Raw genomic sequence first — 24,464 nt, 5'->3', positions numbered from 1 at the left:
CTTTGTAGTGTGTTTGTAAACGTGGCTTCAAAGTTGTTGTGTTCCTTTGACTAGGGTGGAGGATGAGCTAGGAACACAGTGCATGCTATTAATTGTGTGCTGATGTGCCAGTGGAGTATGCTGCAAGCGACTTCACGTCCCCAATCACAGCTACAGCTATCCACCTCTACATCTGGAAACATCCAGGCAGCTTTTCAGCAAGCTGGAGTACAGGAAGTGGTCACACTCTAAAATGAAAAGTTCTTTCTTAGCTTTCCATTCTACTTTACTTTTGAACTCTGGATGCCACAAGTTAAAAAGCGCTTCATCTGTTTCGTACTTTATATGAATTTTGTTGTTATTGGAACACTAATTCCATTAATTAAATTATTCAAAAAATAAAATAGTTTTTATTACCCATATAATGTACTAGACATTTATTTACCTTCACATATTCCCCATTCATTGCTTTGTAAATACCTTCACACGTTTCTGGAATTATTTTGGTTAATGTGCAATGTGATATTCCAATGCTGTGCTGTAAACTAGATTAGCTCTCTTCTGTATCTAGAAATCCCAGTGTCACAGTTTGCCCGTCTTCTGCATATATAACATTTCTCAATAGAGTATTCTGTTTTGTAATATGAGAAACCGCTTTACTGAGCAAGCACTGAAATACATCCATTTGTAAGTAATTTATATATAAGACTTGACATCATCCACTAGCAGCTCTCGTAATAAATTTTGCTGAATGCTTTTAATATTTCGACGTAATATCCATTGCTTCATCTAAGTATGTTTCCTTTTCTTCCACTCCCTTTCTTCCAAATACACAAACAGAGCAATTGTGGTGCTAGCAACTGCAGCACATAGTAACAGTTGTTGTCAACTGTCTTTAAATTTGATCGCTCAGGGAAAACTTCAGCTTCAAAAATCGACGAAAATGTCGAACGTTTTTGACCGAAAATTTGCACATGCAAAAGGTTTGTGCTAAAATGATGCCCAAAAACCTCACGACTGAGAAGGACAATCGAGGAAAAGTGTGCGCTGATCTTCTTGAGAGAAGTGCCAATGACCACGAATGGTTCAGTCGTGTGACCACAGGTGATGAATCCTGGAATCTTGAGTACGGTCCTGAGACATCTCCTCGACCGAAAAAAGCTCGAATGAGCAAATAAAAACTCAAAAAAATGCTAAATTGCTTTTCTGACTGTAGGGCTATCATGTAGAAGGAATTTGTTCCTCCAGGTCAAAGTGTCAACCAAGTGTTTTGCAAATGTGTCCGTCGAAGGCTCAGGAAAAGCGTGAATCGAGTGAGACCGTACATTGCAGAGAGGTGAATGATGCATCATGCCAAAGCACCATGTCACACGATCACTTCCATCATGGAATTGTTAACCACAAAAGGCCAGGACTGGGAACGACTCCACCGGTGTTTACCTGCTGAAGGGAACTACTTTGAAGGACATAATATTGTTGTTTCGTAAAAATAAAAACTTATTTGGCAACTAGACACATTTTTAAATCTCCTAACTTCTAAACAGAATGAGTCAATATTAAGTGGAGTTTCAAATTTAACTGTTTAGGTCATAGGTATTCCAGAGCTATACTTAAGTCGTTTGTCGTTTCATCCGCTCTAACTGCCTATCATGCAATTTACAATAGTGCTGGCATTGTTTACATTTCTATAGACACATCAAGATTGCAAATACGCTATGTAAATATTGTAGATGAATTAAAATATTAATAAATGGACGAGGAATTGAGAACTTTAAGACGGACTTAGAAATAGAGGCTGACAAGAATTACACAACACACACAAGAAATTGAAATGGCCTATAAGGAGTCTACATGGATGTGGAACGCCAAATATTGTCAGTAAAGTGTAGGCTGCAGAAGAGAATAGAATGTAGTTATTTGTAATATAAATAACCTACTCTAACCTTCGTAAATGTCTCCGTAAGTGGTTCATATTTTAGTGCACATGTGTTTGGAATAATGAAACGGTAAGAGTTCTTCGTTGCAAACCAGCTTGTTGTTAAAAATCTTAACCTAATCATGAGACGATCTTCAGCAGAAATGGCATTCATGGCTTAAAAATTGAAACATGGGTCCAGTAACGTGTTTTTCGTGCTTAGCACGATGCAATCCAAGCATTTATTCTCATAGTCAAATACAAATATTTACAGACTATTTTTGTGATGTTTCGGGAAATCGGACAAAATAAAACACACACATAAACATCACATAAAATGTATATGTAAATATTTGCTCTTCATAATCAGAAGAATTTCTCGAAGCATGTCATGATAAGCACGAGAAGATACGTAACTAATGCAGTGTTTCATTATTCAAATCATGAGTGACACAGTTGCAGGCATTCCAAAAGATAGAGTATGATGAATGAAATTAAGAAATTACATTTTTTTAAACGGGGGTCTCATTTGAAAATATGAGGGGCTACTTTCATAAGAGCAAATGGAAATGTTTATTCGCCCATTTTCAAACCATTTCGTTCCTTATGTCCTTGCACTAGTGTGGCCGAGCGGTTCTAGGCGCTTCAGTCTGGAACCGCGCTGCTGCTACGGTCGCAGGTTCGAATCCTGCTTCGGGCATGGATGTGTGTGATGTCCTTAGTTAGGTTTAAGTAGTTCTAAGTCTATGGGACTGATGACCTCAGATTTAGGTCCCATAGTGCTCAGAGGCATTTGAACGTTTTTGAATTCTGATAAACTCTTTGAGTTGTTCTCTCTATCCGCGGTTCACCCAAAAATATTTCAATTTCCCTTTCTTCTCAAGCAATGTGCTTGCCACCAATATTAAATCAAATGCTGTTGTACAGGTGATTAACTGTTCGCCATTAATTCCCGAGCAACAATCACGAAACGAAAAATTTTACGATAGCGTAGCTCCAGTGAATTAGTTTGGTCATAAGTTTGACAAAGATTTTGTAAAAAACAGTGACGTATTTGTGACAAATCTTCAATGCGCAATTGCTTAGAATTGCTTTCTCCACACTTCCGGAGCTAAACAGCAGAAACGGACTCCCTCGAGGGCGGTCTGGACTCGCAAAGGATCCATGGTAGTGTGACCGTAGAGACATCTATCGGATTGCTCGACAGCCGATGGTTCCCACTGAATCACCGTGGGTACGTCTGTGGTTTTGCCGCTGCCGCTTTTCGCTACGGCCTGTCAGCGCTCCACAGTAGCTGTATGTGTCAGCCAGTAGACGAGCATTTCCATTTTTTCCTGTTAGCGGGTGAGGCGGTCATTAGCTGCTTGGGCACGTTTGAATGTAATGTGGGGCTTCGGATGGAGTACGTCAGAGGCTGCTCACTACCTTGAACGACCCTGCTGTGTTCCCCTACCGTCATTCTTACCGATCGCCTAAGCGTACCTTCTAAATGTAGCCTGTCCCCCAGAAGTCTCTAGTCGCGGATAGGACCTCACCATGCAGTCTTAAATAGCGTCATACTTCGTTAAGTATCTTGAACGGCAGACAGGTTGTATGCCTAGCGTACGAAATTTTCCCGTCGCTAACTGCACCATTCGGGGTCTGAGTTATAAGAAAAGACTGCACTGTAATGGGCTGGCATGGGGCAAGCAAGGGACGTGGTGCGATAAATTTCCCCATTCAGCTACCTGCGTTCGCACAGTAGGAAGGCATGACTGCATGAGGTGTTTCCAGGCAGCCAGCCAGCTAAGTAATTACTTACAATTCCCAATACGCATCCCTCCTCTTCTCATTGTGCATCCTGTAGCTTCTGAATGGTTTTGAATTTAAAAGTTCATGTCTTACTGCCGCCAGTTAAAACTAGTATTTCACTCAGCTCGAAAACGTCCTATTTCAAACTATCAAAACTTAATTATGAAAACCCTGCTTAGTTTATTAGAAAAGCTCCAGGATATTTTTACGCTTCTGTTCATTTATTTTGTGTTCTCCTTGTCGTTTACTTCTCGCTTTCTGTGTAAACATTGCAGAACTTATCGTTCAGCCTCATGCCGCAGTTAATGGTCTGTTTCTTTCTTGAGCTCCTCATCTTTTGCAAAAATTACGCTCATGCTTTTACGTCAGGCCTGACTTTCTGCTTCATTATGTTTCCAGCGATGCTCCAGGAGTCGTTTATTAGGTCACAGTATCAGTGGCATTTGCACGTAAGTAAATCCTTCAAAACCCTTACGATTTTCCCTCAAATATTTAATTAATACGATCTCTCAAATACGCCTACACCTAGAAGAAAATTATTGTACACCTTTTGAACCTTTTTCGTAACTTTACAGTTACAGTGGCAGGACCTACTCAGAACGCGATTTCAAAGTCCATGCAATTCATATACCTAGCATTAAAAATTATAATACAACACACGTTTCCACTTGCTATCGAACAACGTATATAAACCTCTGTTAACAGAATAACAGATTTTATTTTTTAAAATCACTTTACATGTTTCGCATTTCAGTAAAAAAAATTTTGGTATTTTTCAAGGCTTGTGTTTTCACGAGTCTCTTTATTTTGTGACTGCCCCTCAAACTGAGTTCGTTAGTGCTGGCTTTTGCAGTTTAGTACATTAGTTTAGCTTTTTGTGAAAAGAGAAACGCTGCGTGTATGCATACAAAACAAACGGTAATCAGAAAACATGTGGATACAATAAGGAGCTTAATTACACAAAAGAATAGAAAAATAATAACAATAGTAATCTGTTGTCACTTAATCCTAGTTTGACTATAGTGGTATTTTACATTGGTGTGTTTTCTTTTTGAGACCGTATAGTAACGGCAGTTAATGTTCTGTGCATTGTTTGTATTGGTTTGCTAGCACATGGAGGCCGGATATTTCCTGGTTGACACTATATATGATTGAGAATCTTTCTCAGTTTAATATGGTGTGCTATTTTAACTACTTACATAATATGTCTAAACAAGGGGAAGCACGAAAACACATAATCTTAGGTCGCGTAAGAAGAAGGAAAGGCACATTGAAAATTAGCAAGGAGGAGGATTGAAATTCAAGTTTTAAGGTTTGATTTTCCTGTTACTCGTGGTTATGTTTAGTAGAGCGACCTTTTACAAGTATACACATTTCATCTATAGAAAGGGGGGGAGAGAGAGAGAGAGAGAGAGAGAGAGAGAGAGAGAGAGAGAGAGAGAGAGAGAGAGAAGTCGTGCCACATATAGACAAAGTGAGTAAGAACTGACACATTGGGGTGCAATGGACGAAGCAAAATATAGAACAAATTTGATAAAAGTGAGAAGCAAGAGTAGGAAAGACAGGGCAGAGGAGGAGGGAGGCAGTCGTGGTGAAAGAGAAGCTACATTTAAACATGTAAACACTAACTGATTTCAGTTCTGGGAAATAATTCTCAGTGCTCAGCTGTTTGGCAAACGCTGTTTGCACACGAGTGATAAGACACACCGATGGTGCTACAAGAAGAGCTTTGCGTGCGAGAAACATTAAAAAAAAAAACATACACATTTCACTGTCACTTTCTTGCACTTTGAGACATACGTAGCAATTTTTGATGCTTGTGAGGTGTGGGAGGGGTGGGGAGGGGTGGAGGGCGTCGACGACAGCGGCAACTAGGGCATGTTGGGGTGGGTAGCAACGGAGGCGGTCACGTGACGTTTCGGCAGGCGTCCTTGAACTCCTCTCCAGGAGTCAAAGCTCGTGCGCTTTTGTCAGGGGAACAGTTTCGCTTCAGGGGCGGTAAGTACCATAATGTATGTTGCGTGGGTCGCTCCTGTTTATGTGGGTCACCACTTTTTCTTTTTTTTTCATGTCGTCTATATATTATATTATTGCTTGTCCCGCATAGGAACCGGTGCTCTGTAGTGTCCTCTTCGTTGCAGATTTTGCAGTTGTGCGATTCTTTTATATAGAATAGGGCCAGCCTCTCATTTGTTAGTACGGTGGTGTGCACGACCTTGTACCACGTGGGTTTGACGTGTTCTGTTATTGCCCGTTCTGTGATGTTTTTCCAGACTACTGGCCAGTCGTGATCTGGAAATTTTGCCTCTGTTTTTGCTTTGCTTGTGTGCCCTCTCAGTGCGCCGTAGTTTTCTTTCGCCGTCCTTAGTTGTTGGTTAGCCACAGTGGTGAATGCGTAGCTCTCATCGACTGTCAGTTGTCTGGTGTGACGCATATTGAAGGGGATATGGCTGGTGTCTACTAGCCCTTCCTTTCACTGTGACGTGTAGGTGTTTATTAGGCAGTCCGTGGTATTGTTTGCGTTCCTGTCTTCCATTTGGATTGTTCCGTGGAACAACAGTGCTGTACAGGTTTTCACTTCGACGAATGTCAGCCCTCCTTCGTCAGCGATCACGTCGCCTGTGAGACTTTGTAGATCTCCCGCCTCCACAACAGGTAGTTGACTGCCCTTGGATCGCTCTTGCAATTTCTGTTGATGCCCGTATTATCTGTGCCATATACCACGTTTTCGACAGGATCGTCCTGTTGATATGCCAGTTTTGTACCGACATCTTTAGTGGACTTTATTTCTATCCCGAGTGTTTTATGGATGTCAGTTATTTAGCACCAGTACCTGTTGGTTGTTAAAACTCCCATTGCCAGTGGAGAGCGGCACTGTTTTTCAATGATTGATCCTTGCTCCTGATGCGTTTTGGAACGTTTTATAATTGGCTCAATTTTGTCGATGTTCTCACTGTTGATGAAAATTCCATCATCGGCGTAGGCTATGTATGCGGTTGTTTGTGGTTCTGTTGGGTACCATTTAAGCTGGCTGCCCGTTACCGCAGGAATGGGTCACGTGCTGCCGCGAAAAGGGCCAAGGACAGCGGGCAGCCTTGTCTCTATGACTTCCGTAATTTAATTCTTCTTGCTGTCCTTCCAGTTATGGATAGTATCGATGTGTCGTTCGTTAGGAAACTTCTTATGATTTTAGTAAATTTGCGGCCAAATCCTAGTTTTGTCAACGTTTGCAGTACGTACAGGCGGCTGATCCTGCCGAAAGCCATGTGAAAGTCAACAGAAATTATTGCTACGATCGCTCTGGTGGTTGCGGCTTACGCAATGACATCTCTGTATGCGCAGGCGGCATCGAAACTGCTCCTGCCTAGCAGTGCACACGTTTACCACGGGATAATGGTCCTCATTAATGCTGTGTTGAGGTTGTCTGCAAGATGTTTCGCGGCAGTCTCGTAGCCTGTACTCAACAGCATTATAGATCTGAACTCTACCTGTTGCGCTGCCTATTTGTTTCTGATATTTCTGCCCCATTTCAGATTTCGTTTACCATTTCGGTTAAGAAACCACCTAATAGGCCCATAATTGGCTGTAGAATTTCGTGGGAATGTATCGGCGCCTGGTGCTCTGTGTTTTACGCTACCTTCGGGGATGGCTCTCACCTCATCCTCAGTAACACTTTCGGTCGGTATCGCCTGGTCTGCATTGCTCAGGATTCGACGTGTTTTTAGTTGGATAACGGTCGTGTAGGCATCGTCCGTCTCTTCGCTTCGTTAAAGTGATTTTCTACATGGTGTAGGGTTTCTTGTTTAGTCGACATTTTGCTTTCGTGGTGGTCGCGGAGTTCAGTGATGATCTTGCTGCTTGACCTTTTGCGTTTTTCTGTGTAAGTGGTACAGTGTGGCAGGCTCAGCTTCGCTGACACAGTATTTCTGACTACAAGCAATGGCGCCTTTCAGTCACGGGATGTCAAACATCTTTCAGCCGTCTAGTTTCCAAACTTATTTTATTTGGCTACCAGTTTTAGCGTATGACTACGCCATCTTCAGGCCCCTGATCGATATGTAGGAAGATTCTACCTCGGTTCTGATCAAAACAGGGGCCAGCAATACAGGTATCACTTCATGCATCATCTGAACAGTCGGCAAATGATGGTTGAAGTGATCGCTATAGCGAAAATCTACTAATACCTGTATTGCTGGCCCCTGTTTTGATCAGAACCGAGGTAGAATCTTCTTACACGTCAGTCAGGACCCTTAAGATGGCATAGTAAAACTCTGAAACTAGTAGCCAAATAAAATAAGTTTGGAAACTAGACGGCTGAAAGGTGTTCAATTTGACATCCTGTATCAAACAACCGAGTGCCGTAACCATCTCCAAAAAGATGGACATACAGAGACTTTCATTCGTTGTCGTTTGACGTCGCTGAGGCGTGCCTTTAATCCTTTCACGCATGTCAGTTACTGGGGGTTGTGTGCAGGTGCGTTCAGGGCGTTTTTTAGACAAAGAACGTAGAACTCTGCCTAGCTTTTTCTGCAGAAAGCTTTCTCCGCACTGTACCTGATCAGAGATCTGATCCCTGGCTTGGCATGTTCCACCCACCACTCTGTAGTGGAGTTGTATGGGTCTCATCTTTCTGAACATTTGCATGTTTTCCTTGTAGTCTCTCTTCTGTGAGGTGTTGTGTTTTCAGTTTCCATCTTGCTTTTTGACCAGCGATCTTTCGTCTTGGCTGGTGCATTTTGGTCTCGTATGCGCAATGTTCAGAGACTATCACTGGGCTGATGTGATACAGAGGCTGGCAGCTCTCTGCTCACATACACTCTGGCAAGTCTGTGTTGTCCTCGTTGTGCAAACGCCACGAGTCTACGAGCTTCAGACGCCTTATCAGCTCTTGCAGCCTTATGCATAGACTTGGCGGCGGGGTCTTCTGGCGCGGTAACGCAATTAAATTCCCCTCCCCCCCCTAGTACAACGTTGGTGTTATAGTGCGGGAGGAGTTCGCAAATGCGTTAATTGAAGCACTGACTTCTCGCCCTCTTGCTCTCCGTTCCCGAAAGTGGGTGCATGTTTATGAATAGCGTTCCCACAATTTATACTACCAAACCATTTCCGTGTATCATTAGTTCTGGGTCACCTGTTTCTATTTCTTCTCTGTCCCTCGTCGGATTTCAGCGCCAATGTTGATGAAAACGTGATATCCCGGTACCTCTTCTATTTGCGTCGTAACTACCTCTTGTAGAAGAATTATGTATCTTGTTCTGTGCTGCAAGAAGCCTGAAAGGGCGTCTGATTTCGCTGATGTGCTCACTCTGTTGAGATTGCTTGAGAGGTTCGTATGCATTGTTTACCTGTGCATTTACAGTAATGGGAGTCATGCATTCTGCCTGGGCGAGTCGGGTGTTTGCTGTAGTCGGTCCTGCCTTAGGACGACGTCCTCGGGTTTGTGTGTGGGCGTTTTTGTGCTTGCATGTGGCGTGTCTGACACTTTTGCATCGGATGTACCCATCTGTTCCGCGTTTTCTTGGCTCTTCCTGAGACCTTTTATTTTCGTTTTTGCCGGCTTTTGCCGTCCTACGTTATCCTCTTTTCTCTCGTCGTCAGACTCTTTCAGTATGCGCGCTAGTTTGCTCTGCATTTCTTGATGCTGATTTCGCGCATCTCGTCGAACGTCAGCGGTGTGTTGCTGCCGGATCCGGCGGCTGGCTGGCCGCAGCTGTTTCCTGGCCGGGGGCGCCAACCTCCGCGTCCTCTGCTGCCGAGCGGTGTGGAAAGGGAGGAGGCAGGGGCACAGACAAATATGTTACTCTGTGGCAGGGGGCAGGGCCGGCTCGTTTTCCATTCAGTGCTCGCCCTTCGAATCGCAGCTGAGCTGTCGCTTCTTCCCCGCGTCAAGGCCGGGGTTGCCGGCTGGGTCTCTGTGTGCGCAGCTAACGGTGCCGCACTTCTGCCGCCGCTACAACGGCAGCTACGACTACGACCGACGCTTCGCCCGTTAACGCTCCAGCGTAGCTGGTAGGGGTGGGCAAGAAATCGCATTATCTGTTATAAATCACAGTGACTGAGAAGTCACAGATATCACAATAACAACTTTACTGAATCTGGCTGCGATATCACTCACAACTAGGAGTCGCAACTGACTTTAACAGTCATCATCGTGGGGCGCAACCCCGAATTCTACCGCAACCTGGTAGGTAAGCAGGTAACAGGACCGAATCCTCCCAAACTGGCACAATGCGACAGTGCATTGTGTGCGCTGATGACCACGGCTGCCTGCGGCCATTTCGCAGTTCTCGGCGACAGAGCATGCCTGCGGCCACTTCGCAGTTCTTGGCAGATCTTTGTAGAGTGAACATGTCCTCAGACGATCTTACAGTTTCAGTAAATAGGAAGGGGAGGAGAATGTTGGTTTTCAAAGGTAACACCTTCGGTTTTCGAAAACTACAGAAAGGTGGTCGAAAGCGATGGACGTGCAGCATTAATGGATGCAAAAGTTTTGTTAAAACTATTTCTATTCAGGAATCTGGATGTCGTGGAGTGTCAAGAAGAGCACAATCATGGAGGAATGCCTCATAACAAAATTCAGAAGCAAGAAATCATTTCTAACCTAAAGAGAAGACATAGAAGATATTTATGAGAGACCGTCTTCTCGTTTTTGAACAACAAGAAAAGTTCGTCGTATCAGTATGTATTTCGAAGCGTTGTTGATAAATGTAGTAATATAGGTTTGAACTTTTCGCCATCAACAATGTTTCCTGATTTTGAAGAGAGCATAATGAAAGCCGGGAGTGAGGCGATAAATGATTCCAGTTTATAAAAATAAATATCAAAATAATAAAAGACAAAACTTTTAAACGTATAATACACGCGAAAATTTTTTACATCCTCTACTGTAACTTCATATGCTTTCCTTTGCCTGCTTGGAGTATTCATAACGTTTAGAACTGCTACCTGCTTCAAACGGGAGGATTCGGTCCCATCGTTTTTCAGACCCTTGCGGGAGTGGGATTATTCGGTACCGTTTTTCTAACCGCGGAAGGATTCGGGGCTGCACCCACATCGTGTGCTATCTGTTGGTCGAATTTCGTACTTCTTCCTGTGAATCTATTGTCTATCTGCGATTTCAGTGACAAGTTGCAAGTAGAAGTCACAAGTAGCAGCTAAAAACCGCAGTTAACATTCAACGCCGTGTGCCATCTGTCAGCATAAGTTAGTAGTACTGTTTTTCTTTGTGTCACGCTATCGAGTCTATCTGCGATTCCCTCGACGAGCCCCAGCTAAAAGTAGCAACATTAGATGCCGTGTGCGACCTGTTATCCTACGCCCGCACTTCTTTCTGATAACCCTGTGTCTCACGATATGGATGTATTACATGCTTATGGTCGAAGAAATGAACCAAAAAGCTCATTTGCTCTGAGAAAAAGTTTATACTCGGTTGAGAATTGGTGCAGCCGAGTAATGTGAAGGTCGAATAAAGGTTGTGCTAATAGATAGACCTGTAGCGTAGCCTGGAATTTTCGTAATATATTTAAACACACTCCTCATCATAAAAGCTAAAATTTCACGGTTATCTCAAAAACAGATAATGGATGTCTCCGATGAGTATTTTGATGCCTATTACGCACATAATGTCGTACATAAACTACAAAAAATACAATCTGGTGTCTACTATGTAACTTTTACGACGTGTTTAACAGCTGTACTCAACAGACGAATATTTTTCCGACAGTACAATATGCAGTTAAACTTTTGTCTGTATTTTAAAATATTGCATTAGTGCTGTTCCCAGTTTCAACTTGTAACTGCAATATCAGTGCTTTCCACTGTTTTTACTTGCACATCATCAATCTTAAAACATGCCACCTTCCAACCTAAGCTAGACGTTGGACTGCGCTACAGGTCAGTCTGTCATCTCAACCAACATTCAAGGTGGGAGGGATAGACGGATCAGCATCACTCCCCAGCAAGTCTATCATTGAAACGTGGCAGAACGTTTTGGGGTGTGGGATGAGTGGTGAGAATGGAATTTTGGTTATTCAATCACAGTACAGTTCACATTTATTTATCATCCCTTTCAAATCGCATAATAATTTCAATGACACACTGTCCAATACTCATTTTTGCACACTTTTGTTATCAGTTATGGCTCTTTTACGCTGCGAATTCTTAGAGTCGCTTTGAATCTTCACGATTATCTCTTCTAGAGATGTGGATGGGTACATAGAGCAGTCAGTAATCGAGCTGGAAACTGCGTCTCGAAAATGACGAGGATTATTAAACTTTTATATTGCTACTAATTACTAGCAATGTAATTCACATTATACATCTGCTAATACTTCTGGTAATGGAAGCCCTTTAGTGGGGGGGGGGGGGGGGGGGGAGGAGGTTTCACACTTCGCACAAACGATCCCCCTTCGTGCATTCACAAACTTAGAAACTAACCTTACTTCTGAAGAAGACGGTGTAAAGGAGGTGTGGCAAATTTTCCAGTTGTGCTGTCACTGACGTTCTGAAATGTCGCTATATCGAGTGACCGATAATGTGATTCAGATACTTGTGAATGTAACAACGTGGTCAGAATCCGTATTCTAAACATGAACACCTATGGTCGTGTGTGGTAATTTGTGTTACGATTGTCAATATCACACTATCAATATTTTCACCCTTTTTCCATTAGTTTAAACTAAAGCCAAAGAAAGAACATACGTAAAACAGACTTAATGCTGATGGTTTCGTTGAGATGAAATTTTGTCTGTGGGCAAGCGTATCTTCTGTATATCATGTAACAACTGAGGAATAATCGTTGGAAATACTAATAAAACCATTTCAGGCAACTGTTTGTCAGTTGGGTTGCTGAAACGTTACATTAGGCCCTCACAAATAATCGGCTATACAGGCGAGAACGTATTTCTGGGTTGCATTGACTCAGTTCACTTCTCACTTGCGACTGATGGCAGAGTAACATCTACGTCGATAAATCGCAGAAATTGCGTAAATCACAGAAATCGCAGAAGTCGCGCAAGTCGCAGAAATCGCGTAAATTGCAGGAGTAGCAGAAATTCGAGAAGTCGCAGAAATAGCGCAAGGATAGAAGTTGTGAATTCGTTCATTGCGATTCTTAATTGTGACAAATCGCAGTTACGAATTGCAGTTACCGAAAAGTAGCATTCACAGAAATCACTGATATCGGAAAATTGCAGTTTGCTCATCCCTAGTAGCTGGCATTGCCATTCTCGTGCGGAGCGTTCGTGCCTTCCGTGCGTGGCAATTGCGCCGGTCGTTTGCTCCTTAGGCAGTTTGCTCCCATGTGCTCCGTGGAATTGTATACTGAGCACGTCTGAGGCTAGCCGCTGTACTGCACCACCACCCGTCTCCTCGTATCATTACGAAAGACGGCACATGCTTTCTAACACTATTGCGAAGGACCTGACGCCTGAGTCGGCTTTGTGCCTCCATCCCGCACCCCAGAAATCGCAGTTCACGGAAAGCACGTCTCCATACAGTCTTGGGCATCGTGAGATTTCGTCGTCCGGCACCTCGAAGGGCAGATTGTACACGGCGAACGAGATCTTGACGTCGCGTCCCAGTGTTTAAATTTTCACCAGAGTTTCACAGCAGGTCAGTGTCAACTATATGAAAAGGTTGAATACTGTGAAGACAGACATCAGTTATTCAAATTCGTCCTTCCTCTATCCTTAGTTCGTGGAACACCCACTCTTCTATTTCGAATGGCGTTGGCCTTGCGTATTCACTATCGGAATGGAGTTGCGGCGTGGTGTTTGACCGGTTATCCGTAGTCAAGTTTACTGTGGACTCACCAAATCGTCAATGAATGACGGCAGCGAACAACTACGCCTGGCGCGGCGCGTAAGCCAGCAGGTGGCGAACGTGGGCTCGGCGGCTGGGAAGGCCTCGATACATGCGAAGCACAATGGAGCAGCGGCACACGTCTTCACAGGCGGGCAGACAGCCAAAAACTACAGACCCACGTGTTTGTTTTCCTTGTAATTGCCAACATGCATCTCTCCTTTGCTCACTGCGCGTCCTACAGCTTCCGAATGGTTTTCGCTTTAAAATTTCATGTCTTACTGCGGCCAGTTAAAAACTGGTATTTCACTCAGCTTGAAAACCTCCAATTTCAAAATATCATAAACTTAATTCTGAAAACCCTGTTTAGTTTACTAGAAAAGCTCCATGATATATGTACGCGTCTGTTCATTTCTTTTCTGTTCTCATAGTCGTTTACTTCTCGCTTTCTAAGTAAACATTACAGAGCCTTCTTTCAGCTTCAAGCTGCAATTAATAGTCAGTTTCTTTTGCTAAAACGCCTGCAATTTCCTTACTTTCTGCCTGGATGGAATTACCTTTGTAGAGCTCCTCCTCTTTTGCACTAATCATTCTTATGCTTCTACGTCAGATCCGACCTCCTGCGACATTAAGTTTCCAGCACTGCTCAGGTCACATCAGTTGCATCTGCACGCCAGTAAATACCTCGAAACCTGACGATTTTCCCTCAAATTTTCAGCACCACTGTTCAGTCAACAAGTTACTCTAAATACTCTTACACTATGAAGCAACGTTATTGGGTGCCTTCTGAATCTCGTAGTAACTTTACAGTTATAGTGGTAAGGCCTACGCAGAACACTGTTTCGAAGCCCATGTAATTCATATACCAAGCATTAAAAATTAAAATACGACCCGTGTTTCCGCCCGGGATCGAACCGGGGACCTTGCGCGTGTGAGGCGCACGTGATAACCACTACACTACGGAAACCTCGTGTGTGGTGCCTCTTTTATCATAGTATGCTTACTGAAAAGTACGGTATGAGGTGGGGGAGTGAGGAGTTGGGGGGAATTCGAAAACAGGAAGAATTTCTGTTATTAATGTGTTATCAAAGTGTGTGCTGTAGCACGTAACACACATTTCGAGTTTTTCACATTAATAACTGGCTTGGGGACATAGAAATATCGAAATAGAAGACAAAGATACACGTAAGCAGCACACATAATGGGGCTATTAATTTTTAGTTTTTCGCTTTGTTATCGTGTTTCCTGCTGCGTAGGAACCCCACGTTATCGTAATACAAACTTTTTGCAAGTTTTCTTAGTCATTAGATACAATGTCGTTTAATTTCTGAGAGTTGTTAATGAATTTATTGTGCAATGTTTTTCCTTGCGCGCGCGCGTTTGTGTGTGTGTGTGTGTGTGTGTGAGAGAGAGAGAGAGAGAGAGAGAGAGAGAGAGAGAGAGAGAGCGCTTCTTATTCTCTTCTGATGTGTACTTCCCGATGACGTAGTAACTTTCCTTCCACATTATCATCTGAGATGAATGAAACTCAGGGACAACTGTTGATGTTTTCGTGCCCTCTACAATATAATTCTGTTTCAGATTACCTAATGATTGGTATTTGGGCAGGAACATGTACTGGCACTATGCAGTGTCGGCACTTACCGCACGGAACAATCCCGTAACATTCAGTTAGAGCTGTGCAACTATCTCTACACAGAAGACAAATGCACCTACTACATGAAGATGAAAACAGAAGTTGGACGTGAATTATGTGGAAGAGATCAGTTTTTTAAAAAGGAGAAACCTTTTGAAAATAGATAAAAGTATTGAAATAATTATCAGCATATCAGCGTCAAACAAAAGAATTGCGTGTCTGGTTTTAATGGAGAACCTCCTAACAGCTGAAGCTGTGTAACATTTGTATTTGTCACTGGCACCAATTTTGATGAAGTGATTTTTTTTTAGGATGTAATTGTAAAACTGTTCCTTGAAACTGTATGTCACAATTACAAGCCCCCTTAATTGTATGTTACAAAATGCGGTTTCTTTCCTTTGTCGAGATGTCATTTAGGAAAAAACCTTTCATATTTAGCTTTATAGCTTGGACTGGAGAAATGGAACTTGCAAGTTTTAAAAAGTCCACGAAAACATTAAGGACATGCAGACTGTATGCAGTTGAAGAATTTACACCATTTTTCATTAAAGTTAAATCTATTTCTGTGCCACAATTATCTCAGCTGACGTAATGTTCCAGTAGCTTAGAATCAAGAACACTTACACTCTTGGATTGTAGGTATTGAACGCACAGCAAGATATCGTCAAACTTAATGTTTGTCATGTTTTCAAATTTCATTTTTGAGCAATGCAATTATCATCGTCATGTCGCAATTTTTGTAAATTTAATATCGGATTCTGTGGGACAGTTCAGTGACTGTATTACTTTTAGTGGTGTGAAGTCATCTTTCAACCTATCATGTAGAGACAATAAGAACAGGTAAAACTGTATCATGTACTTCCGCAGTAGAAGTGTTTCCTCATTCCACTGCTGAAATACAGGGATGGAACACAGACATCGTGAAGTAAGAGAACGAAAGATCCACTTCCGAGAACTCGTATGCAAAGAATAGTCTTGCAAGTACTGGAGAAGGTTTATGTGGTTGGGGGTTGAAGTACAGCTTTACAGCAAGAAACTCTTTAATAAGCAGCTGTAAACTAGGAACAAGCTCAGCCATCTACTTTTGCAAAATCTCAAATGTTACTGGTAATTAATATGAACAAACACACGGAACTATTTAAATCCGTCTACTCTAAATGTGTAGATAACAAAGAAATTGAAAATCTGCGTCTCTGTGGTTTTCTTGTGTTATTTTGTACATTGTAGAGTTTGTTGCCGTTCTGTAGTTCTTGTGGTTTTCTTTCCTCCAGGTTTTGTGGCTTTTTTTTTATTCTGTCCCTTGTGGACTTGTTTTATACGAAAAAGTAACGGATGACCAAGCAGTTTAGTCCCTTCCCCCCCTCCCCCTTAAACGAATCAACCAACCTGCAGTACTGCTGTTTCGACATCGATCATTAATAAGTATCGCCATCCTGCTGGCGGGCAGCTGTGCAAAATATGGGCCGGACAGCCAGCTATTGTGAAATTCTTGTTTATTTTATGCTTCAGCGATGAAAATATGTTAACAAATTTATTTGCGTGGCCAGTATGTTATTCATCTCCGAACAAAGAATACCCCCCGAAGTTGACAATAGTAATATCTCCAGGAAATGGAACGAATTTTAGGAAAATTTTATAATTCCATAAAGTCTCGGAAGTGTATTCATTTATTTTCTGTGATTTGTCGTTAGTAGTAGTGTGTAGAAATTCAAGATGTTCGTTTTTGAGTACCATCACTTTTCCATTCACAGTGTTTTGGAATTAAGTAAGTAATTTCAGAGGACCGAGGTTACTTACGCCGTATCTTCATTAAATGTTCCAATAACATTTTCAATAGAATGAGGAGCAAGTACACAGCTTCTGTTTTTGGTCCTACTACAATTTGTAGTGTGACGTGAAAACGGCTTCTCGCTCGTCGTTCGAACTTTGTTGTGTGACAAAATATCGTCAGATTTGAATCGCTAATAATTACGAGACAGATAATACGTAAACCGTGGTCGAGCTTTCAACGGAGAGATCATGTCTTTACGTGTTGTTCGCGTGCATCTCTATTTCTCTGTGGCGCTATCTTGTAAGTATAGCGCATGTGCTTGATTGTTACAAATTAGCTTTGTGTGAAGTAACAAATTTGTGTAGTGTGGAAATACGTTTTGTTAGAACTTTTGAGTGTCACTGTGAAGAGCGTACGTAGCGCTATTAGGATCCAGAGCGAGACACTAAAAATATTCATCGGAATATAAATGAAAATCAATGTTGGACTGAAAATTACAAAGCAATGAAAGACATCGTCTCGTACGATTCGTAATTATGCTTGGAATTATAGAAAACGCAAGTCAGAGGAAAGCTCGCGCCGAAACGAATCCAGAAAACCTAAAATGTCCAGTGTAGAGCGAATGCGAGAGCTACGGCAGCCTGGAAAAGGAAAGGAAAAAAATACGCAAGGCGCTGACGTAGCCGACACATTAGGTATACAGCTGCTAGCGACATTCAGTAGCGCTTGGATTTTTGATTGAAGTACGAGGGTCAGTCAAAAAGTAATGCCTCCTATTTTTTTTTCTACGTTTAATTGTCAGGAAATTTAAATGCAATTACATAGGTTGAAAACCACAACATTGAGGATCATTTTGTCATTTTTCAATGTAATCTCCGCCCATCTCTACAGTTTTGGTCCATCTTTGAACAAGGGCATGTATCCCAGCACGGTAAAAATCACAGCTCTGCTTCCTAAGCCATTGACGCACGGATGTTTTGACGGCCTCCTCATCTTCAAAATGAATCCCACGATGAGCTTCTTTTAGTGGCCCGAACAGATGGAAGTCTGATGGTGCCAGGTCAGGGCTGTATGGGGGATGAGGCAAAACTTCCCATCCAATTTTGACAATCTCGTCAGAGGTGTGACGACTGGTGTGTGGTCTTGCATTGTCATGCAAAAGAAGAACATCTGCCATTGATTTTGTTGGGCGAACTCGCTGAAGACGTGCTTTAAGTTTGTTGAGGGTTGTGACGTATTGAACAGAATTTATTGTGCATCCCTGCTCCAAAAAATCAACCAGAATCACACCCTCTGTATCCCAGAAAACTGTTGCCATAACTTTCCCTGCCGATCGCACAGTTTTGAATTTTTTCTTCCTCGGCGAGCTTGTGTGACGCCACTCCATTGACTGCCTCTTTGATTCGGGTTCAAAAAAATGCACCCATATTTCGTCCCCGGTCACAATTTTTTTCAGAAACTCATCTCCCTCCAAACGGAAGCGCTGCAAGTGTTGGGAGGCTATTGTTTTCCTTGCCTCTTTATTCTGATCGGTTAACATTCTTGGAACCCACCGTGCACAAACTTTTGAGTACCCCAATTGTTTAATAATCGTGATCACACTGCCTTTACTAAGAGAAATAATGCGACACACTTCATCTGCAGTCACCCGACGGTCACCACGAATGATGTCATCAACTTGCTGAATGTTGTGTGGAGTCACTGCACTCACCGGCCTGCCGCTCCGCTTTTCGTCAGTCAACGGTGTTTGCCCTTCAGCTTCCTTACAACGACGAACCCATCGTCTAACAGTGCTGACATCCACTGTCACAACACCATACACCTTCTTCAGTCTTTCATGAATGCGTATGGGCGTTTCACCTTCTGCATTCAAGAATTCAATCACACAACGCTGTCTCAAACGAACATCGATGTCGGCCATCTTACAAACTTCTGCTGTGCTGCCACCTGTTGACACAGAAAGTTTCTACTGCAGTGGATTGCAGAAGAAGGTTTGAGGAATGGCGCCAAATTCAAATTTTTCACTTAACTTAATTTCTTTAAGTAGAAAAAAAATGGGAGGCATTACTTTTTGACCGACCCTCGTAACTGTACTAGGTCAGCAGTGGAGCTCTGATTGACAATATTCTCTAACAGATCGCACTCACCTTAGTATCTTACAAAGTTCTTAGAGGTTGTTTTACTCATCAGTTTGTCGCAGCATAAGTCCTGGAGACAGTTACTGTAAAATTCCAACTTCAAAAAAGTTAAAATTAAAAATCAGTATTGTATTATGTTTTTTAAACACATTTATTGTACCTTAAAAACAATATTAAAGTACTATTACACAGGCAAACAATACAAAACGAGCAGCTACATGCTCACTGCTCAAAACCCAAAACCAGACTGACTCCCTGCCAACATGGCGTTCACTATTTATATTTTCTTAACAATCCCGAACAATCCTCGGCATTGTTTAAGATGAACATTTGATTAATTAATTAGCAATTAAAATTTATACAGAAAAACTGGAAATACATATATAAACGTATGGCTGCTCAGTACAGTAAGTGCACTATATTAGTACATGTCTGTTATTTCTTTCGAGAATAAGCTCTCACATAAGAAATTAAAATAATACATTTATATTTTTTCATTAATTACTAGGCTCTCCCTTCACGGGAATTACTCCCTTCATATACAGAGCTTCTACACTTTGAACTGAAATAGATTAAACAGTTATTTTCTCAGTCATAAGTTTTTCTGGATGAGTTTCGTATTTTGTTTACATGTGCAATCCTGAATTAGACTGGGAAACGTTCATTTTAAATAGGCCTTAATGGGCTGTTACGTTTCAATCTTCTGTCCCAGGCGACGGACTTTGTCTCTTCTGCAGTAAGAAACTGGTTTACGAAAGGGACAGTAGGGAAGCCACAGACAATGAAAGTCGGGGTAGTCTGGCGAAACATAATCGGAAATGAGCACACGAATTCAGAGGTAGCCCTGTCACAAGTTTTCATACGTTGTTACACACGGAATGTAGCCGCTGGCGACCATACTTGCTGTAGGACCAGTTGAAAGTACACAAGATGACTCACAAACCCGTCTTCAGTACGAAGACCAGTCCCCAGAGAGAGCACAGAAATGAAATAGCTGGTATCGCTACAGCCAGAGATACTAACCATGGGCCACGCTAACAGCAACAGGAGTCGGCCAAAACGGCTTACTACCATACATGACGGTCTGCGGCATTAGTACCTTGCTGTACATACGTAGAACTAACGTAGTCGTAACCATCGTAATTGCGGAGTGGTTCAGAAACATCGCGAGTGATTCCCGGCGACTAAATCTACGCAGTTCCAGGGCAGTGGAAAGCATTAGTCATTAAATGGCAGTAACTGCCGTACACTGAATTCTGCGATGCTGACTCCTGTAGAAACTGCAATGGAATGCAGGCTGGAGATGCTGAAGCAGACGCTATATGACGAGTCTGTCCTTGGCTCGAGATGGTGCAGTTTAAACAGAATTAAAATTCCTGCAGTTCCTAAGGGGGAGAGAAAAATCTTACCTGTCTTCTTGATTCGTCCTTGCTGCTGGAAATCTATAGACGAAGTAAACACATGCTGTTGGGGATTAATAAAAGTTAACCCCTCAGCAGGTGAGGCCAACGCGTGGTTGGCCTGTAGTGTGGTTGATGACCCAGTCCTCGTATGAGCCGGTTGTAGAAGTGGCCCGCTTTCTCGTAGAACCTCCTGGCGATGGCGCAGATCCTATCTCGGAGCGGCAGGATCCCGGTGTCCTCATGGAGTTGGTGTGTCGAACAGCGCCTCGTAAGATGGGGGCGGGGGGGGGGGGGGGGAAAGGAGGGGGGCTGCTATCCTGCTTATTTAAAGGCCCGGTCGATGAGCTACAGTGCACCTCCGCGGTACGCGAAAACGATCTCGTAGCCAACCTAACAGGGGTGAGAGGTGGAACTGTTCCTGCTGTTCTTGCCTTCCGGAGTTCCGACCCTCACGTTAGGCGGGAAGAATTCTCAGAAACCGGGGCCCCCCTGCGGGTTCGGGGGTTAGAATAGGCCCGCGGTATTCCTGCCTGTCGTAAGAGGCGACTAAAAGGAGTCTCACATGTTTTGGCCTTATGTGATGGTCCCCTCTCGGGTTTGACCTCCATCTTTCTAAATTATTCCGAAGAGCGAGCCAATTGGGGAAGGGCGCCTTACATGGTGCACTGTATCCGTCGTGCAATTAGACCTTTAGCCGGCTTTCACGTCGTTGCAATGGTGTCCCGCTCGTTTTCGATCTTTAGGACGGGGATACGTCCCTGGGTGCGATTACCACGCTGCCCTCTGCAGTGTTTCTTTTAACTGCGACGACGACCTTGGACAGTTTTGCACCTAAGATCCAGCACGGTAGCCAGTCCGTTGTGGTGGGGCCGCCATGTACCCTCTTGGTTGTAGCCCCCTGACAACACAGGGATCGCTCTACTGATGCCTGCGCCGTTAATTCCCCACGTATGCCAAGGAGTAGATGCCTATCCTCCTGGGGTATCAGGACTCCCGGCAACGGCCATCCTGCCAGGTGACCTTTGCTGTGGCTGGGTGGCGCCCGTGGGGAGGGCCCTTGGTCGGAGTAGGTGGCATCAGGGCGGATGACCCGCAATGAAGCGTGGTACATCATCTCTCGCTGGCGGCCAGCCGCCAGCAGTCTCTAAGCGTTCTCGGGCTCAATTTAATGCTCAGAAGTACGATCCGAAAACGTTCCCCTCCCTGGCCACGCCGTGGGAAGAGCGTAAGTCCCAGGATGGAGGTAACAGTTATTCGCCCCGATTCTTAGTTTGCACGAGAGCTGATGGGGAGTCTTTTCTCTCCACAAAGCCTCAGTTCTTCGTCGAGCATTTAGAGGACAAGTTTGGGGAGGTGGAGGGCTTGTCTAAAATGCGCTCTGGCTCAGTACTGATACAAACGGCATCCTCCGCCCAGTCACGCAGGTTACTTGCTTGTGACAAGTTGGGGGATGTTAACGTTACTATTACTCCACATAAGAGTTTAAATATGGTCCAGGGTGTTATTTTCCATAGGGACCTCCTTTTGCAGTCTGATGACGAGCTGCGCGCCAACTTAGAACGTAGAGGTGTTCATTTCGTCCGGCGCGTTCATCGGGGTCCGAGGGACAATCAGGTTGCTACCGGTGCCTTCATCTTGGCCTTCGAGGGTGATACGTTACCGGAAAAGGTTAAGGTGATGGTCTACCGATGTGACGTCAAGTCCTATATCCCTCCCCCGATGCGGTGCTTCAAGTGCTGGAAGTTCGGCCATATGTCTTCCCGCTGCACTTCCAGCCTCACATGTCGAGATTGCGGACGCCCATCTCATCCCGATACTCCATGTGCCCCGCCTCCCATCTGTGTCAACTGCGGGGAGCACCATTCACCTTGCTCGCCAGACTGCAGAATATTCCAGAAAGAGCGCAAAATCATGGAATATAAGACCCTGGACCGACTGACTTATACTGAGGCCAAACGGAAATACGACCGATTACATCCAGTGCGAATGACAACTTCCTACGCCGCTGCTACAACACCTGTGCTAGCCCCATCAGTTTCGCGCCTTCCGGCCGGATCGACGAGTGGTACAACTCCTCCTGCCCCCTTGCCAGTGGGGGGCTCTACCCACCGGGTTGCTCCTGTGCCACCTACCTCAGGAGCAACACCATCCCCCCCATCGGGGACGTTGGTCCCCGCTTCTAAGCCGGAGAAGTGTCCAACTTCTTCGGCTTCTCACGCTCGCAAGGGGTCCCTTGGGTCCCTCCCTTCCCAGGTTTCCACCGGCGGGAAGGCTGACGATAGACAGTGGCGTAAGTGCCCACAATCTGCAGGTCGAAGGGCTTCCCGATCCTCCTCAGTCCCGGAGACTGAATCGGTGAAGCCCTCCCAGCCAGTTAAACCCAAGGAGCAGCGTGAGAAATCAAAGAAGAGCAGCTCTAAGCCCAAGGAACGCGCGGTGGTAGCCACCCCATCGCTACCTTCTAGCTTTGCGTCTGAGGACGAGGTGGAGATTCTGGCGTCCGCTGAGGACTTCGATCTCGCCGGTCCCTCAGACGCCGTGAATAGCAATAGCACTAGCACGGGTGCTCAATCGGAGGCAGCAGGTGACCCAGCGGCGTAATCTGCCGTCCCAGTCCCGGCACGCCTTTCTCAGCCATGGACAAAACCATCCTCCAGTGGAACTGCAGCGGTTTCTTCCACCATCTAGCTGAGCTCCGCCAACTTATCAGCCTTCACCCTTTCCTCTGCATTGCTCTGCAGGAAACTTGGTTTCCAGCAATGCGCACCCCCGCCCTCCGTGGCTATCGGGGTTATTATAAGAACCGAGCAGCTTATGAAAGGGTGTCTGGTGGCGTCTGCATCTATGTCCTTAACTCTCTTCACAGCGAGTCTGTCCCTCTACAAACAGCTTTAGTGGCTGTCGCTGTTAGGGTGTGGACGCCGCAGGCTCTTACCATCTGCAGTCTTTACCTTCCACCGGAGGGTGATGTCGCGCAGCATGTCCTGGCTGCGCTGATAGCCCAATTGCCGCCACCTTTCTTATTACTGGGCGACTTTAACGCCCATAACCCTCTGTGGGGTGGGTCAGTGGCAACAGGTCGAGGCGCCACCGTTGAGCATTTATTGTCGCAGCTCGATCTCTCGATTTTGAATGATGGTGCCTCCACACACTTCAGTGTGGCGCATGGCACCTACTCCGCCATTGACCTTTCAATCTGTAGCCCTAGCCTCTTACCATCTGTCCACTGGAGTGTGCATGACGACCTGTGTGGTAGTGACCACTTTCCGATTTTTCTGTCACTACCACAGCGTCACTCTTCTGGGCGCCCTAGCAGATGGGCTATGAATAAGGCTGACTGGGACTTGTTCTCCTCCACTGCCGCTATTGAGCCTCTCTCAGCTGATGCCATTGATGCGGTGGTTACATCGGTCACCGCCGGCATCGTCACTGCCGCCGAGTCTGCCATTCCCCGTTCTTCTGGGTCCCCTCGGCGGAGGGCTGTGCCTTGGTGGTCGCCTGAGATCGCTGAAGCGATTAAAGATCGCCGGCGGGCGCTCCAGCGTCACAAGCGACATCCCTCCATGGACCACCTTATCGCCTTCAAACGGCTGCGTGCGCGGGCCCGCCTCCTTATCCGCCAAGGCAAGAAGGAGTGCTGGGAGCGGTATGTGTCCACCATTGGACTCCATGTCACTCCATCGCAGGTCTGGGCCAAGATTCGACGGGTCTTCGGCTATCGGACCCCTGCCAGCGTCCCTGCGCTCTCACTGAATGGAGCAGTTTGTACTGACTCCGACGTCATTGCAAACCGCTTAGCAGAGCATTTTGCTATGAGTTCCGCTTCTGCGAATTACCCCCAGGCCTTCCGCTCCATTAAAGAGCGGATGGAACGTCGGAGCCTTTCTTTTCGCACCAACGCTTCTGAACCCTACAACGCTCCATTCAGTGAGTGGGAATTTCAGAGTGCCCTTGCCACTTGCCCTGATACCGCTCCCGGGCCAGATCGCATCCACTGTCAGATGCTGAAACACCTTTCAGTGGACTGCAA

General features: G+C 44.7%; 1 non-coding gene across 1 annotated transcript; it reads right to left on the bottom strand.

Moving 5' to 3' along the window:
- Window positions 1–14,380: 14,380 nt before the first annotated feature.
- Window positions 14,381–14,453, bottom strand: Trnav-cac (transfer RNA valine (anticodon CAC)). Its single transcript has one exon. It is a non-coding gene; the product is annotated as a tRNA-Val (tRNA).
- Between the last annotated feature and the right edge of the window lie 10,011 nt (window positions 14,454–24,464).

The sequence above is a fragment of the Schistocerca cancellata genome, chromosome 9, assembly GCF_023864275.1.
Source record: "Schistocerca cancellata isolate TAMUIC-IGC-003103 chromosome 9, iqSchCanc2.1, whole genome shotgun sequence".
Lineage (NCBI taxonomy): Eukaryota > Metazoa > Arthropoda > Insecta > Orthoptera > Acrididae > Schistocerca > Schistocerca cancellata.
Note: the sequence above shows the minus strand (reverse complement) of the source record. Positions and strands in the feature narration are given on the sequence as shown.